The sequence below is a fragment of the Orcinus orca genome, chromosome 17 (assembly GCF_937001465.1).
Source record: "Orcinus orca chromosome 17, mOrcOrc1.1, whole genome shotgun sequence".
Lineage (NCBI taxonomy): Eukaryota > Metazoa > Chordata > Mammalia > Artiodactyla > Delphinidae > Orcinus > Orcinus orca.
Window position 1 is genome coordinate 67,421,926 of NC_064575.1, and position 18,274 is coordinate 67,440,199.

General features: G+C 42.0%; 1 protein-coding gene and 1 pseudogene across 2 annotated transcripts in view; both read right to left on the minus strand.

Annotated features, from left to right (window-relative positions):
* The window catches only part of SAMD12 (sterile alpha motif domain containing 12), a 410,354-nt gene that overhangs the window by 96,397 nt on the left and 295,683 nt on the right, over positions 1-18,274 (minus strand). The window lies entirely within an intron of this gene.
* LOC105747755 (zinc finger C2HC domain-containing protein 1A-like) lies at positions 9,378-17,462 on the minus strand (annotated as a pseudogene).

Sequence of the window (18,274 nt, forward strand, 5' to 3'; positions counted from 1 at the left end):
GTCTTCTGAGTTTTTCTAGGTCTTACTGTTAATTTGATCACACAGAAGGGCTTGTGGGGGGCACGCCTCAAACTAAATGACTCAAATAAGGAAGATTCAATGACTTAAAAGTTCTTACAGTGGATCAGCTAAGTAGAAATTGTGGCCCTTATATTACAGCATGGCACATGGGACCAAAAATAAAAAAAACGACCAATTTGATATTAAGAAAATTTAATGAGAAGGCCAGAGAAGAAAATGGGTTACTACAGTGCAATTTCTACAGACTTTCCAAGGCAGTTGTGCTTCCAAAATCTTGGAATTAATAGCACTGAAAATTCCTCAGCCTCACAAGTTTATAAAGCGGCAGGGTGTTTAGCAAAGAGAGGGCTAGACTGCAAATCAAGAGACCTGTATTTTAGCTTTGACCTTGTACTAAACTGTACAGCTTAGGCTGAGCCATTAAACCTGCTCTACAACAAAGGGGCTGGAACAGATAGTGGGTGCCTACCAGTCACCCTCCAAAGTGGCAGTGGGCCTCCTTGCCCTATTTTTGCTTTTCAGAAAAATCCTAACAGAAATCATACATTTATCCATGATAAGATAACACAGGAAAATTTAAATGTTACATTTATCTGATTTTTCTATTATATTGGGTTGGCCAAACATCTTACTGAAAAACACGAACGAACTTGTTGGCCAACCCAGGATCAGCTGAAAGAGGGAACACTCGGTATTCCATGCTAATGCAATACCCTAATTGCAGGATCATGTTTTTACTTAGTGGGAAATCAAGTTAATTGCTACTTAATAAGTGCAAATTGTAAAGGGAATCTTTCAAAAAGTAAAACTCACAGGGAAAAATAAGTTTTAATAGAAACTTGATGGTGGCCAGTTTAGAAATGGTTTCACAAAAATCCCTTCCAGCTCAGGATTTCTATTACTACAAACCTGTAGAGATTAAAAAAAAAATTTTTTTTTTTTAGTTCTTTCCATGTCTTTCGACTTTCAGCACAGAACGTTTTTTATTTACTAAATCTGTGGCTTTATAACTCCTTTCCCATTCAGTTCTATACATACCTGCAGTGAGAGCATTTGAACCAAACCTCACAATTTCCTTGGCTTGCACACTCCTTGCTTCACTGGCCTAATTATTTTAATAAGCAGCTTAACTGAAATGCTGGCTTACATTTATATTTCAATTTAATTGTGTACAGTTCCTAGTACAATGAAAACCTTCACAGTCTTTCCTATTTGTGACAGCGTTTTACTGCGTCTAGCAGTTAGGGACACTAATAAAGTAAATTCATTTTATTTCTATGCATACATCTTTTCTTTCCTTTTTTGTTTCTTTTTCTTTTTCCGGATTAACAATGGAAAGGTCCCAAAGTTCTATCATTTTGGCTGTCTAGATGAAAAGAGAATCTCCATCCAGGCCTGCAGGAAAGCCTAGATCTGGCTGGCGAGAATAAAACAAAACTAGCAGCGTTCCTTGGGTCAGCCATATAGCTCGGGGTGCTTGGGTATTCGCACTCTTTCTGTTCCCGCCATTTAGCAATTTTCTCAAACAGGAACAAAACAGGAAGTGGAAAAAAGAATGACATGGAAAGTCATTTACTAATCCTACTCCCTGGGGAATGGAAAACAGAATTCCCCTCATGGTCTAATTATTCTTTGGTATCTTTAATGAAACCAAATCATGAGAGCTTCCAGCGTCTGGCTGATGTTTCAGAGGCCTGATTTCCACGTGTCCTTGGCTCTGAAAGGAAATATCTGCTAACTTCCTGAAGTCTCCTTATTATCATCTATTACCATTTAGTTCCCAGAAAAATCTTTGTCATTTTTCTAACAATGGAAGGAAAAATCTAGAGGAACAGAAATGCTCTCTGTAAACTGTCATGTGTTTTTGCTTGCTTGGAACCGAAATAGCGTGACTTCAGAATTCGGTTTTGGAGTCACTGGCTCTTTGGTGACAACTTGGTAGGCACATAGCAATCTTAAGCATGACCCTGCTTTACCAGGCACAAGTGAACATACGTGTCTCTTTTCATCCATGCTCCTGCATGTGGGTCTATAAAAGAAGAAAAATGCCATAGAGAGATGCTTTAGAAACTGAATTCTATTGACTACTATAAACTGCGGCATACCAGAATCAGGGGATTTTGGTAAATCTGTTAAAACACATTCTGAAATCCTTGGCTCGAAAGCCGTATTTACAGAGTCACAGAAAAAACAGCCAAGAACACCATAATAGCTACTTCTATTCTGCACTACTATTAGGCCAGGCTAGACTTCAATCTTCATTCCGTTGAAAAAACACAAAAAACCAAACCCTTGCAAATTGGGCATTATTTCATTTTACTTATGCAGGGTTTGAAACTCAGAAACATTAAGCACCTTCCCCAAGACCACACAGGTGCCAATGGCAGAGCCCAGCTGAACGTCTTCCAGGTACCTTAAGGATTTTGCAGACCCATTCCCCTCATTTTACACACGAGATGCTGAAATTTAGCCGTAAGGTATTTAGACACGGTAAAATAGTCTGAAATGTTAAGGATTTGTATACATCCAACTCTGATGATTCATGATAACTGAAGAGAATGTTACTTTGATGGTTAGCTTCTTGTGGGTCAGAAAAAAAGTCTGTTTTGCTCACCTTAGTGGTGGCACAGACTAGGCATTTAATCAATATTTGTGAATGAAAAGACAACGTATACAACCGAAAACAGAAAATACAGAAGTCAATTTATATTTGGTTTGGAAATAGATGTTTTTCTTAGCAGATTTATCCTCTTAGGAAATTATAACTTCTTCAGGATTACCACAGCCAGTTTGCTCTTTTTCCTTTCCTTTTCTTTTTTTTTTTAACACTTTGGTGAAAATCAGAGCCAGATGTGTGCTGCTAGAAGCCAGATGAAGATGTGAAATGCAAAACACCCCCATGCACAGTCAAATTATAGGTCCCAACTGTGATATTTTCTGGGGCCCTGGGGCTCCAAGCAATGCCAACTCCCTTCATAACCACTGTATCGGTCCACTCGGGTCTCCATGATGGACGGGATGTGGCAGGGAGAAGGGAAGGGGTGTCGGATGCCAGTGGGAGAAATGACGTGCCCCTCGCTACGTCTTCACACACAAGCCAGCTCTGTCAGACTCTTCTCCCGTTCGATTTCCTTGGCATTGAAGGCACATCTCAAATCTCAGCATAAACTCCCACTAAAGAAAGCTGCAGTGCAACCTACTCAGTTGAACAGAACTGGCCCCCAATTTGGGGATCCTGCCTGCTCAATCTGAGGGCAGCCTGCTTTCATGTCAGACACATCTGCCTGCCAGGTTAGGTGGGGAAGATGCTTGCTCAGCAGTGAGGCATGAGCTGACGTTCAGGGACTTGAGCAGAACCTGCTGTGCAACGTTGGAGAGAAAAGCTCTTCCTTCCAGACTGACAGCCAGCAATACCATTTTCTTGTTCGATGAATGCAAATCTTTTCATTTCTACCCCAAAGCGCGGGAGCCTGGCTATACATTTTGACTCTCCCCTGAGCTGAGCAGGCTGAAAAGACTGACATGGGTTTAACAGACAGGATCAACTTAGGTGGGCACCGTAGCTGGCAAATGGAACGTGAAGTTAATTGTTTCACTAGCGGAAGAAGATTCAGAGGCTTCCTTCGCTGCTAGAGCTGGGTGTGCTTCAGGCACACTGATGCCTGGCTGAAATTACCAGTAGTTCCGTGTCAGGAGGGCCTGGTTCTGAAAGGTTTTTTCCAATGTGACATTAATAATTTATAAATAGGCCAGTACACAAAACTGTATCTGTAAGAAGAACTGAGGGGTAAGATAAACAGGAACTTAACTTCTTAATAATAAGTGAAGGATGAAAGGGACCAAAAAAAAAAAGGACTTGTGGGTAATATGTAGAGTATAAATATTATCTTGTATCTACCATCAATAATCAGAAAAAAAGAAAAGATCATGTAGGATCATGCCATAAAAGGTGACACTTTGTGTGTTCCTTCTCCTCTGATCTGCTGTGAGCATCTGGTTGGATCTGAGTACATTAAATCTGATTAAAGTTTGCTTTTTACAATTGTTTAGACTCATCTAGTTAAGGAAGGCTGGGATGCATTCTATTCTATCTTGTGTATTGTCAACAGAATTGTCAGTGAAGTTTGGAATGTGGGAACTTTATTATGTAATTATGTGAGAGAGAAAGAGGGAGAACCCAGTTTTAGTTTGCAGTTTTGGCAGTTGGAAAAAATAAAACAGACTTTTTTTTTTTACTTGAAAATTGGGCAAACTAGGCATACACGACACAAAAGAAATGGAGTTTGTCTAGGCCAGTTTTTGGCATATTGATTCGCTTAGACTTCTCCATCAATTAGGTACAACACAACGTGAAATAAAGAGAGAATTGGATTCCTCTAATCAGCTGAATTACAAGGTTAGAGTTCTAAATTATTGCTTTGTTGTTGGAGCAGCAAATTATTGGTGAAAGGATATTTTTACTTCTATGCATTCATTTAATCTCTATATGCTTTTCTGATAGCTATCAGAAAAATGCTGATGCAAATATATGCTGCAATTAAATATATATAGATTACATTTTTTCATCATTCTAAATCTTAGAGATGCTTTGAAGCTCTGAGAGAACCAACACTCCACTTGCTGGAAAATAAAACCATGTCCAAACCACACAATCAAATCCCAAATCCCACATGGATAACAAAGGTGCAAAATTCCACATATGAAAGTATCAGATGTTAGAAACTCAATTTAGTATTATAAATCCACATCAATTTTTATTAAATAAAAACCTAAGTAAGAAAATAAATGTAAAATCCTAGTATACAACGGACTAATGGTTACTAATGGTAACCCCAGCTGTCATTTACTGAACATTTACCAAGCAGTTCACACCAGGATAGGCACTAAGGGGGACCCACTGAAATAGAAGACCAAGTTCTGGCTCTTAATGAACTCAAGATATAGGTAACAAAAGGAAAGAAAGAGGGAAAAAGTGACCATAACTGGGAATTTCTATGGGCCAGACATTAAGCAGTTACACATATACGTTTTATCCTCACAATAAACCTACCAGGTAGGTGTCACCAAGCCCTTATTGATGGTAAGGGTCAGTGTGTCTCTCCCTCATCACATGGCAAAGAGCTACAAAGACCTTATCTCCATCCGTCTCTGAGCTTCCTGGCTCTTGTTCTTTCTGTTTCTCCAATGCATTTTCATCTTTGAATTTGTGTTCAGAATGCCTCCTTTGCCATATGCGGTTGAAATACCCCTTCCTCAGAGAAGGAAGCCATCCTTGAACACCCAGGCCAGGTAAGCCTGTTATATGACTGGCACTTAAAATCTGTTAATTCCCTATTTATTTGTAGGAACATTTGATTAATGTCTCTCTCTCTCTCTCACTAGACTGTAAATTCCCTGAGGGCACAGAGCCAAAGTTTAGAAGTGAAGCTTGCCCTTTTTCTAATGCCATTCAGCCTCTATCGTGTATTTGTCACCTGCATTATTCAAAAGCATTTGCCGTCTTGTGCTGTATTTTACAAAAGGAGGTAAACAGAGCTTGGGTCTTGATGCCCAATTGTGAAGTGTTGGTTTGTTCATTCATTCATTTATATTTTCATCATGTATTCATTTAGTCAATAAATATTTGTTGACCACCTAGTCTGTGCTAGGAACTCTTCTAGCTGCCTGGAATACAACGATGAATAAAACAAAAAAATCCTTAGGATGAATGACATTTAGTCAAAAATATGCTTGGTCTACAATCTTGATCCAGTTTCTAAGTGTCTGCTACGTATAAGACTATGTGTATAAGGTTGCGTGACAGACTGACATGCAGACTAATGGACAACTTTTAATTAACATAAATACATTAAATATGAAGTCTGTAAAATGATGAGGTGGATGTAGTGAGAAGCCTTCCATAATAGATACAGTCAAACGACTGTGGTGGCTTTCAAGAGCCACGTATTTATTCTGTTCACGTTCTCGTGGCTCCACAGGTAACTGGAACGCCTATTTGACAGTTCCTGCCATGGATGGTTTAAAACCACAAAAGAAAACTGAGATTATCACCATGCAGTTGCTCTGCAATTTGTCCGTAACTTGATGATATAACTAACTGGTCCTAAGAATATCCAAGAAAAAATAACTCGGACTCTGATGGTCATTCCAAAAGAAGAATTACCCAAATGTTTAAGCCATGGCCATGTCACTGGTATAAGGAAACCACCTTCTAAAGGGACAGATGTCGCAGGGACAGCCAAAAGAAGAAATACAAATGGACTGTAAATCAGACAGGAAAGCAATTCAACCTTATCAGTAAGATAAATGCAGATAAAAGTTGCTTGTCATTTTAAAGCTAATTAGAAAATATTTAAAAGGAAAAAGAAATACCTAGTTTGTAGAGGCTTTTTCAGGAAGGTAAATGTTTTACATTTTTGAGGGGAGGGTAAATATTTATGAATTTTCAGAAGGGCAATTTGTTCATATGTGTATGTAATGTGAATTCTTTAAAGTGTTCCTACACCTTTTGGAGCGCATAACTTCACTTGGGAAAAAATAAAAATTTTTATAATATGCTTATTTTTAATTGTAATAATACACAAACAGAAAAAGTCAAATGCAGTGCTTATAACTGAAAAAAGCATTCTGCCCATTGCTGCCCATCTAGTGAACTTCCTGTCAGACACAACCACTTTTAATATTTTAGCTCTTTCTTGTAGTATTTACATCAATTGTTCATACACTTATACCAAGGGATTCCCTTGCAAAGAATCTAGAAATAGATTTTTGGTAGATCTAGAAATATTACCAGGTATGTGCAGCCTGTCATTATTTCTAATAATAAGAAAATCAGAAGCAACATTTGCTTGGATTATTTGAATAAATGATGGCCTAAATGTGCAACCGAATATTAAGTAGCCGGGTATATTTAACTGACATGGCAATAAAATAAACATAAAAGAAATTATCTTTAGATAGAGGCTGGTACTCTTCTGAATGTCCAAATTCTCTTCAATAAATGTATGATTACTTATCAACAGAACAATGAACACCATTTTAAAAGGTGAAACTTTTATATTCTGTAATCTAGAGGCTTTGATTTCATGTAAGGGTTGAGGGAAGTGCAGTTTTCATGAGGTATAATTGGGAAAAATCTTTGCTTTTGGTTCACTTCTGTGTGAAGGAGACATTAATAGGGGCAATGATATAACATTTGCATGAAAAACGAAGAGAGTTTGACTAGAGTCTACTTGAGTCATGGAGTGCGCTGTGTGTGGAGGTCTGGACAGGAGAACTGACAAATAAATGGGGTGTTAGAGCCTGGCAGATACCCAAGTAGGCAAGTGGTCAAATTCCTCAAGGTTGGTGGGACAGGAAGGGGTCATGCACATCCAGGTAGAGTCCAGAGATAAGGGTGGGTCAGATTCAGCAAGTATCACCAGCAATGGGGTAAAGCAACAGGGATCATCTGGGAGGGTCTCGAGGCTTATAACCACGATGAAAGATGTGGGTCACTCAGGGCCCATCAACCTTAACTGTGAAGATGCCTAAGGGTAAACTATGCCCCAGGCAAGTCAGTAAGCCAGAGAGAAAAAGACAAATATCATATGATATTGCTTATATGTGGAACCTATTTAAAACAATGACACAAATGAACTTATACAGAAAACAGAAATAGACCCACAGACATAGAAAACAAACTTATGGTTACCAAAGGGGAAAGCGGGGGAGGAAAAAATTAGAAGTTTGGGATTAACGTATACACACCACTATATATAAAATAACCAACAAGGACCTAATGTATAGCACAGGGAACTATACTCAATATTTTGTAATAACCTATAAGGGAAAAGAATCAAGAATATTGATTGAGTCCAAGGAGTTGGCAGTTGGAAAAGTTCAGATGAAAGATCATCACCCCAAAATGTACCAAAGTGGCTTTAGGAGATGTTCTGAAAGATTAGCAACAATCTCTTTGTAGCCTACAGACATGTGGCTCTAAGCTAAGTACATATAAGTCAATTTAAATAGATTTTTTTTTTTTTTTGGATGGGGAAGCGTAGATGGTAGATTGATTCAATCTCTCAAATTTGCATAGTAAAAGTTGCCTCAGAGCTGGGCAACTGGCTCACCTCATGACCACGTGAAAGTCATGTATATCAGGGTGAGTTAGGCAATGCTGCCCTGAAACTCAATGACTTGATATAAATAACAAATGATTATTCTTCTTTCATATGACAGCTTTACGTGAGTAAGGCAGCTTTCCTCCATCACAAACTCACAGATCTAGGGACCCTCCATCTCGGCAGGCCACCATCTTGAATACATAGTCTCCACTGTTGCCCAGGGAAGGGGCGAGAGAGAGTGGAGAACGACGCAGGGAGCTGTGTGGCCCAATTTGGAGGTGGCATACACATGCCACTGGGCCAGACCTAGTCATTTGGTCTTAACATAAGTATAAGCACAGCTGGGAAATGCAGTGTTTCTGTGTGCTCAGGAGGAGTACTGGGATAGCGATGGTTCTCAACATCTGGTCCCAGATCAACAGAATCAGAATCAACTAGGATTTTGTTAGAAAGGAAAATTCACAGGCTCCACTGAAGACCGACTGAATCAGCAGTTCAGCAATCAGTGTTTCGACCAGCTCCTCAGGTGATTCTGATGCACACTGAAGTTGGAGAATCACTGGGGGAGGGGATCTCTTTCATGCCTTATTTTTGACTACCTACTATGCATTTATTTTTCTAAAATTGGGGTATAGCTGGTCTACAATGCTGTGTTACTTTCTGCTGTATAACGAAGTGAATCAGCTTTAATGTATACATATATCCCCTCCCTCTTGGACCTCCGACACCCCCCATCCCACCCATGTAGGTCACCACAGAGCACTGAGTTGAGCTCCCTGTACTACACAGCAGGTTCCCACTAGCTATCTGTTTTACACCTGGTCGTGTATATATGTCAATCCCAGTCTCCCAGTTCATCCCACTTCCCCCGCCACCCTGTCTCCATACGTCCATTCTCTACGTCTGCGTCTCTATTCCTGCCCTGCATATAGGCTCACCTGTACCATTTTTCTAGATTCCACATACACGCGTTAGGAAAACTGGACAGCTACATGTAAAAGAATGAAGTTAGAACACTCCCTAACACCATACACAAAAATAAACTCAAAATGGGTTAAAGACCTAAATGTAAGACGGGACACTATAAAACTCTTAGAGGAAAACATAGGAAGAACCCTCTTTCAGCCGTTCTGGCTAATTTTTAAATGTTACAGATTACAGATAAACAGTGCATCTCCATAGAATCGTGTATGACTCTGAGCATTTATACACTTACTCTGCTGGGAATTAAACTTACAGTTTCTACAATGTGCAAATTTAAACATATCTTACCAATTATCACCTTAATACAGTAACACAGAATGCTTGTGAAGAACAGCATGTGTTTGTGAGTATTCTTTTATGGAGTCAAATAACTTTATGCACTTCTAGGCAGACATTTATTTACTTGAAGGTTAAAACATGCCTGACAATGGCTGAACTATTTACAGAAACTCAAAACAAACAAGCCAGAGTAGAAATGCTAATGACAAATTAGAGGCAGGATCAGATAGACTGACATGGGAATGAAACCCTGGGACCAAAATGACATGAAAACCTTGAAGAGAAAGTTTGGAAATGCAAAGAGTGAAATGTGGTGGGACCATGGGATGTGAAGAATTAGCAAAAAGCTGTAGTCGAGGTGGAGGACCCTTAGCATGTGAAACAGGTTCCAAATGTGAACACTGCCACGAGCGAAGAAAATGAACAAAAATACGGAAAGCTGTGATGGAAGTGGTTCTCTTGACCCACTGACGGAAACACTTCCTGTGTTATTAAAATGCTTACTGGGGGTGTGTCATTCAAAGCGGAAAGCTACAGATACAAAAGCAGCTCAGTCATCTTCCACCCATAAACGTACCCCAGTATGAATCACTGACCAGTATTTAATCTCAGATACCTATAAGATGCTTCAAAAGGTGGAATACTGGATTCATTACGTGTGGTATCTTAGAACAATGAGATTGTTCATTTGTTTAGAATAAACATATGCATAAACTAACTGCATTCATATTTCATTAAAACTTTAAGACCTGCTAGAATTGCCATGATGAGTATAGATATTTTATCTTTTAACCAGTTTATAAATTATAAAAGCAATGCACGCTCATGGACAAAAATTATTCAAACAGATGGTTACTGAATGAAAAGGAAACACTCTCCTCCACGTTTCTACACTGCCTAGACATAACCATTGTCACTAGTTCCTTATGTTATCCTTAGAGAGTTTTTCTACAGGTAGGGAGTCCTTGACCTGTATTTTAGGAGCATCTCATTTAAAATAGGTAACTTAGGGACTTCTCTGGTGTCGCAGAGGTTAAGAATCTGCCTGCCAATGCAGGGGACACGGGTTCGATCCCTGGTCCAGGAAGATCCCACATGCCGCGGAGCAACTAGGCCTGCGTGCCACAACTACTGAGCCTGAACTCTAGAGCCTGTGAGCCACAACTACTGAGCCGTTGTGCCACAACGACTGAAGCCCGCGTGCCTAGAGCCCTGCTCTGCAACAAGAGAAGCCACCACAATGAGAAGCACACGCACCACAACAAAGAGTAGACCCCACTCACCGCAACTAGAGAAAGCCCGCGGGCAGCAACGAAGACGCAACGCAGCCAAAAATAAATAAATAAAATTTATGAAAAAAACAAGGTACCTTAGCTGTCAAAAAGAAGGCAGAGGCAACACATGTAGAAAATGACAGTGGAAACTAAGAAAATTTTTAAAAGCTCAAACGAAGGCCAAGAATAAAATAAGTATATAAATACACAAATGTTGGAACGTGGTAAAGCTCTTCACAACATTTTCTAGTGCCATAGAGTTGAGCGTTTTTGCTGGGGTGGATTCAAAGGGCAAAGGACCAAAGGGGGAAAAATTAAACATCTATATTATTCATGGAAGCCAGAGGAGGGGAAAATGAATGACCTCCAAGGAAGAAGTGGGAGCATCTTCAGTTGTTAAATTTCCCAGGTCACATCTTGTGATGTAAATGGTGGCATCTTGAATCTGTAGCCATGTTCATCTAGCCCTTTGCTCCTTTATTGATTTATTTTAATTTTTATTTCTTTATTTTTGAGACCAACATTATTTATTAAAGAATCTAGCTGAAAAGACAGCAATTCACCAATTCCTTTATGATCCTCAGGTTATGCATAGGCATCACTCTTAAAACTTTCCAAATGGCAGATGCCCAGATCCCACTCTCCAAACTAAAGAAATCAAAATCTCAAGGAGGGACCCTGATGTGTTCACTTTTAGAAAGCTCCACAGATGCTTCTTTCTAAGGGGCAACCAGGATGGAGAGCTAGCATCTTAGATACTTGAAAATCTATCCATCCCTGGATTAAATCTGAATAATGAATATGTACATGTTACATGCTTACAACAAAAGCAGACAATATATATAGCTACACATAACACACCCACATCACAACTGGTTTTGGTGGGGCACAGGATGTCACGTTATAGGCCTGCATTGAGGGCATCTTAAAAAAAAACACCCTATGAAGTCCATTGCCATATTTAGTATGGATTCAGTAGGGATGTTAATTAAGAAGTTAACAAGTTATCCTGTGTCTCCTTATGAGAAATCAAAGGAGAATTTCTGAGGCCTCAGAACCAGTTGTACTTTCACAGAGAAAGTGATACATTTTTCTGTTTTAGACATCATGAATCAAGTTACTACTCCTATCCTCTCCTGTACTTTGGCTCCTACAACAAAGTTCAAACTCCACTTTGTGGCCCGGGGCTAGTCCATCTACAGGGTCTCATGCCACACATTTTGTGGACTAACCCCATTCCTTTTTCCACTGTATCTTTTAATTCTCGTCTTTCCTTTTCTTCTTTCATAAAAAAAAAAAAATGTTGTGGGAGACAGCGGAGCCTGCGGAAGGCGGCGCCGACGGCCCTGTGAGAGCGAAGCGGCCGTGGGGCCGCGCCGGCGGCCGCAAAGGTCGCGGCCTGCGGCCCTTCGCCTCGGCGGCACGGAGGCGGCTGTCGCTGAGCAAGCTTTGGTCGTGCTCCGCTTCGGAGCCACATGCCGCCGCGGCTCCATGTTCTATGCCGAGGACGGGGATATGGCTCACGAGCTCTATGAGGAGACAGTCGTCACCAAGAACGGGCAGAAGCAGGCCAAGCGGAGGCGGGTGCATGAGAACCTGATTCCTCAGGGCATCGGAAGCTGGATCTCCCCTCGCATCCACGTGGATTTCCCTGCGATCCTCTATGAAGTGTGAGTCTGGGGGGTGGCAGCTATAAACACACCCTGGCCCCATTAAGAACCCCCCCCAGGCTCCAGGTGTGGCTTCCATCGAGGAACCTAGGCTGGGCCCACAACCCTGAATAAACTCCCCTGGCCTGGAACCTTCAACGGTGAGCAGGGCCGCCCTACAGTGCTGGTTGGGTGTTGGTTTGTATGTGGACAGGAGTTGGCCGGTGGCCGGCAAGGGCTGACGGCGGAGTTCCCAGTCCCCCTTCCCCAGCAATCCCCCCGAGGAGCATGGCAGGGCATGTGCTGGTCAGGAATGCCTGGCTCCTGTGCCCTTGCCTGGCCTGCTTTCTTGCAAGCTTGCCCAGGGCCCAGCGCTGCTGGAGGCTACAGCACTTTACAAGCAAGGTCTGCCTTCTTCCAGCCCCAGGGTGTGGGAGCTGTACACAGTGGGAACTTCCTTTCCTTCTCGTTGGAGCATTTCAGCCGTTTGCTACCTCAATTCCTCCTGTGTTGGATCGAAGCTGGGGGCAGAACAAGCCTGATTCTTCCTGCCTACCTGCCCGTCTGTTCCCCCCCAACCCCCCAGATGGATGGACAGTTTGCTGGCTGTTAATAGGTGTGGGAGGCTTCTCCCTCTACCCCGGGCTGGGCTCATCCCTCCCCACTGCAACTAGCTGTTGGCCCCCACCCCAACTGAGAGGGCACAGGATGGTGACCAGGAAGGGCTCTGGATGCCTGTGCCTACGGGGGCGTTGCCGCATCCCACCTACCGTGTCCAACCCCCCTTGCCCTTACACATCTGCCACCCTGTGGTAGGGATAGCACCCTAGGGCTGCTGCCAGTAGCTCTCAGGAGCCCACCACCCCTTGCCCTACAGCATACCCATCCCTTCAGGATCAGTAAGAGAAAAGTACTGGAGCCCCTGGGTAGGGACAGAAAGGAGAGAACAATCATAAAGGAATACTTAAAATGTGAACGCTTGTAAATAGTCTAGTCTGTGATATTGGGGCAGAGTGTGATTTCTACAGAGAAATGACTTTGAAAAAGAATTCCTTACCGTGCAAACTCTGTGTTTTAAGCGTGTGAGAAATGGCTTGGGGAAGGGTAGCCCTCGATCGAGGAAGGCTGTTGTGTTATTTTTTCAATAAAATTACTTGTAGACCCTGGCCATGTAGCTCTCAGTATATGTTTTTCTTTTGCTTGCGAGCACACCTGAGGCAGGATTTCTAAATGGGTAATAACTCATGTCTTTTGAGGGCACTGTCTGATTTTGCATCACTGTCATGCAACCTCTGCACATGTCTTCCAGTTCGGAGTGGAGGGCCTAACTTGTCCATGTTACCTACGCGAGGGGCTGCTATCCCTTTATGGGAGGAAGACAAGGTCCGAAGTTTGTTTCCCAAAGAGCTGTTAACTGAAGACGCTTTACCCGAAGGAACACCTACAACCGTTTTGCTAGTGCCACTTGGCTGTGGTAATCGTGAAGATCCTGATGAGGCGGTTAGAGAACTGGACTTTTAAGTGCAGGTGCCTTATACTGTGTCCGAGAAGTCGAGTTTCCCTTGGTATCAGTAGAAAATTTGCCTGTATTACTAATATGCACTGCCTGTTCTTTACAGAAATTTATATGTCTATCAGCTGCATTTTCATGAAATCTCCTCTGGCAATATGGACACTGAATGTAATCAGGATCATAAAAAGGTGGAGGAGGGGAGGAAGTTTGCCACCCTCTTTAAGGGCCTGACCGAGGCCTTTAGCTGCTCTTATGGTGGCAATGAACTCTTCATGCTTTCTTCTCCAATTAGATGGCTCCTTTGGTGGTTCAGGCCTGGGTTTAAGAGGCTTTACTGTTGGAATATCCGTCCCTTCAGCTCTTTGTCTGTTTGAATCAAAAGTCTTCCGTTTTTTAGCGGCAGTTTTCTGGCAAATAGGTCCATGTTTTTTTTAATGCCACTGGAAAGGATGCCCTTCCACAAATCTTGCAAGGTAACAGTTCTCCAACTTGGACACTTCCATTCCAGTGACTCCATAGCGCCACCGCCTCGGGCTCCGCCAGACTCCTCCGGTAGCACCCAGCGCCGCCACCCAGCTCTGGCCGTAGCCTCCTTTATTTATTTATAATGTATTTATTGAGTCTCTACTGTGTAACATGAGCTCTGATCTCAAAGAGCTTATGAGAGAGCTGGAGAAAACACAACGAGCATAGATGAAACATTTGGAGAGTAAGTGGTGGTATATAAAGAGATAAATTGAATATAATCAAGTGATAGCCTGCAGAGTGCCCTGAGCAACACAATTACATTCAAGCCATAATCCATGTTGATTTTAAAAGTTTCCTACAATTTCTCACTTTCCACTGTAACTAATGCCTGGAGTTCAGTAATGTAATTTACCAATGACTATATATCCATCCTCAAAGAGAACTCTGTTGTTCTTGAAACGCGTATATGTGTATATGGATGCATACTTCAAAATACCTGTTTGGTTTTGGGGGAGGGAGGGTGGATTTGACTGCATCTAGTGAGTGACTCTTCAAATTTAATACCTCTGGGAACATATGCCACAGGATCGTAACATCTAGAGACAGAAGCCTGAGAAGTCAACGAGGTCAGTCCCTTGCCACCAGGTAGGATGGAACTTCTGACCAATTACCTAGCCCAAAAGTTACGGTATACGTAACCATACATCTTTTACATCTTTTCTTCCTGCATATATTGAATCAAAGAACAACCAGGCATCTGGTATGGGAGCGTTATAAAGCCATATGTGATGCTCACTAATACAAAATGCCTGGAAGGAAACTAAGTTAATACATATGGCATTAAATTTACAAATGAAGGCTCGTCCATCATCAAAGACCCAGAATGCGCACTGCCACGACATAACAAAGAACTTATGAGGAATATCTGTTTTCTTTTGTGCATCATCCCCCTCAACACAAGCAACTAAAAGAAAGACGTGTGTGCATTTCCTGGACTTGATCTGGGGCATGCAACACATTTTACGAAGGGATTAAAGGGCCCGAGGTCTTTTACACAAGACTATTATGCCAATTCCATGTCAGAGACAACTTATATTGTGAAGTCTTCAAAAGAAAACTACGTATGCATTATGCCAAAGCCATAAATATTATTGGAGATTCTTAAAAAGAAAGTTACATGTAAGGGACAAAATAGAAGACAGCTCTGGAATGGAATCTTGTGGCTCTACTCCAAACGCTGTATGGTTTCCTTTTCCAGGAGAGAGAACGTGCAGCTCATCCTCCATCACCCCATATATCTGATTCGAGGAGATACTGACAAGAGGGTTTTTACAAGAATTCTATGATTCACAAAGTCAACGAGGAAACAGAATCCTCTCATGTCTTTGACGTTGGCAGTACCTTCTTAGGATCTCAAAAAGAAAGTTTCTTTCCCTTCCAATTTTGACCTTTTCTATTTGGCAGATGTTAATTTTTTTTTTTTTTTTTCTGCCTGTGTTTCTAATGGAGCTTGAAATTTACACGGCTTTTTGTTTACCTCCTAATTTGTGTGCCGCCACCATCAATGTTATCAGCATAGTTCTGGGAATAGGGTTTATTTACTGCTTCTGTTGAGCCAGCAAATGGAGAAATGCAGAAAGGACTGTTCTGCTCATCCCATTTCAGTGTAGAGTCTCCTTCCATTCACAGAACAGCCTTTACTGAGCAGCCAATAACCTTCCTGGGTGCAAAAGTCAACAACCATCCTCAGCGCTTGTTCTTGATGACATTTCCGAGCTGTTTTAGACACAGTCGAGTATATCCTGACCACCCTGACCCCCCTCCTTGTTAACAGGTAACCCAGAAACTGAACTTTGTACCCATTGAACAATAGCTCTCCATTGTCCTCCAACTCCCAGCTCCAGGTAACATCTACTTTTTGTCACCGTGAATTTGCCTATTCTAGGTACCTCATATAAGTGGAATAAAACAGTATTTGTTCGTTTGTGTATGGCTTATGTCACTTGGTATAATGTTTTCAAGGTTCATCCAGGTTGTAGCATGTATCAGAAATTCATCCCTTTTTATGACTAAATAATATTCGGTTTTATGTATATACCACATTCTGTTTACCCATTCACCTGTTGTGGCACATTTAGGTTGTTTCCACTTTTTGGCAATTGTGAACAACGCTGTTGTGAACACCGATGTACTAAGATCTGTTTAAGTCCCTGCTTTCAACAGAAGGACACTTTTGTTTTGCAAAATTTTCATCCAGAAAAAATGTCTAGCCAGGTATCAATTATTAGTCATTTATCCTGGTCCACAACTTGGACTTGGTGCTGCTCTAGTCACCTGTTTGCTTTCAGATCCATACTTTCCTCTTCTTTGCCTACTCTGTTTGCATGAAACTACATTTCCCAGACGTCCCTGCCCTCTGGCTTCCAGGCAGTTCTAGCCAGTGTAAGGCACTAGAAAGAGACTAAGGGGCAGAAGAAGGGAAAGGCCAGCATATTTCTTCCTGGATCACTTTGCTACTGGTGGCATCTAGAGCAGGGACTGCATCTCCTGGCTCTAGCTCCCACTGGAATGGCCGACTGGGGTTCCAAGTTCTGCCAACCAACCCTGACTTCTAAACTCTGTCTCTTCGTTTATCCCTCCAGCCCCAGGGAAGGTAGAAGCTTCCCACTGCTGTTAACCTCTGGGTTGTCTCATTTTTGCACTTGTGCTGCAAATTGTCTTAAGTTTTCTCTTCAAAATATACCAGGAATGGTTTCTGGGTTTCTGTATGGAACCTGAACGATAACCATTCCATTGGGAAAAGAAGGTCCAAAGTTTCTCAGGATGCAGAACCGATGGCAGTGACTCTTAGCTGTCCTCAATGTATCATCCATTTGGTAGTATATTGTTTCCAAGCTAGACCTGTAGTTTGGTGCGGCCATGTGCATGAGTTCTGGCCAAACTGATGTCATCAGATGTGTTGTGTGGCAGATTCTAAACCTTCTTTAGAAGTCAGCTGCTCCATACTCTTTGTACCTTCTTCCTCCTTTCCTGCGGTTTGGAACATGGATGTGACAACTGGCATTCCATCCTGGAACGTGAGGACGTGGGCCACATTTGGGGGAGAGCAGGACCAAGAGCCATAGAAGCCCGAGTCCTCAAGAACTTTGTGCAGAAAAACTGCCATCCCAGGCCTGCTCTGCCCGTCTCCAGTTTTACATGAGAAGCAAATAAAATTCTCTCTTGTCTAAGCTCCTGCTCTTTCTAATCTATCCCAGCCAATCTGAGATCTAACCAATTCAAGACCCAAGCCATGAGCTCAGTGTCTGTCCCGGACTGCTGATTAATTTCCTTATACTTTTCCTTAACAAACTAAAGCAAGGTCCTAGATCCTCTGGTCTTATTCTGAGTTTTGGCCTCTTCCTGTTTATACCCAGAATTGACCTGTTCTCAACCACAAAGCTTTTTATTCCCTTTAACAGCTTCTGCTCTGCTTATTAAATTTTCTCTGAAAGGTAGGGGTCAGAGACAGCTACTAACCAAGCCCACATCCCACCTAGAAAATGATTAGAGTCTGGATGTTAGAGAATTTTTAATTAAAAACCTGGGAACATTGTTCCTCGGGTATTAATAAAGCCAGCAAAATGGAGAATCAGCATGGCCTACCACTGCAACACAGACCGTTAGTGTCCTGGTCTCAGAGCCCTCTTCCCAGAGCTGATGGGCTGGAACTATACCTAACGGCTGCCAGGTAGAGATAAATCTCACCTCTACTTCACCCAAGTGGGCGTCAGTTAGAAATATGGACTTCTAGGACGGTGGTTCCCAAACTTCACTGTGCATGAAAATCACTTGGGGAAACTTATCCGAAATGAAGATTCCCATCCTTCTGCTCATGATTCAGTTGGACTGGGGTGGGGGCCATGAACCTGCGTGATGAAAAGGACCCCAGGTGTCTCTAAAGCACATGGTCTAGGGACCACACTAGGAGAGACCATG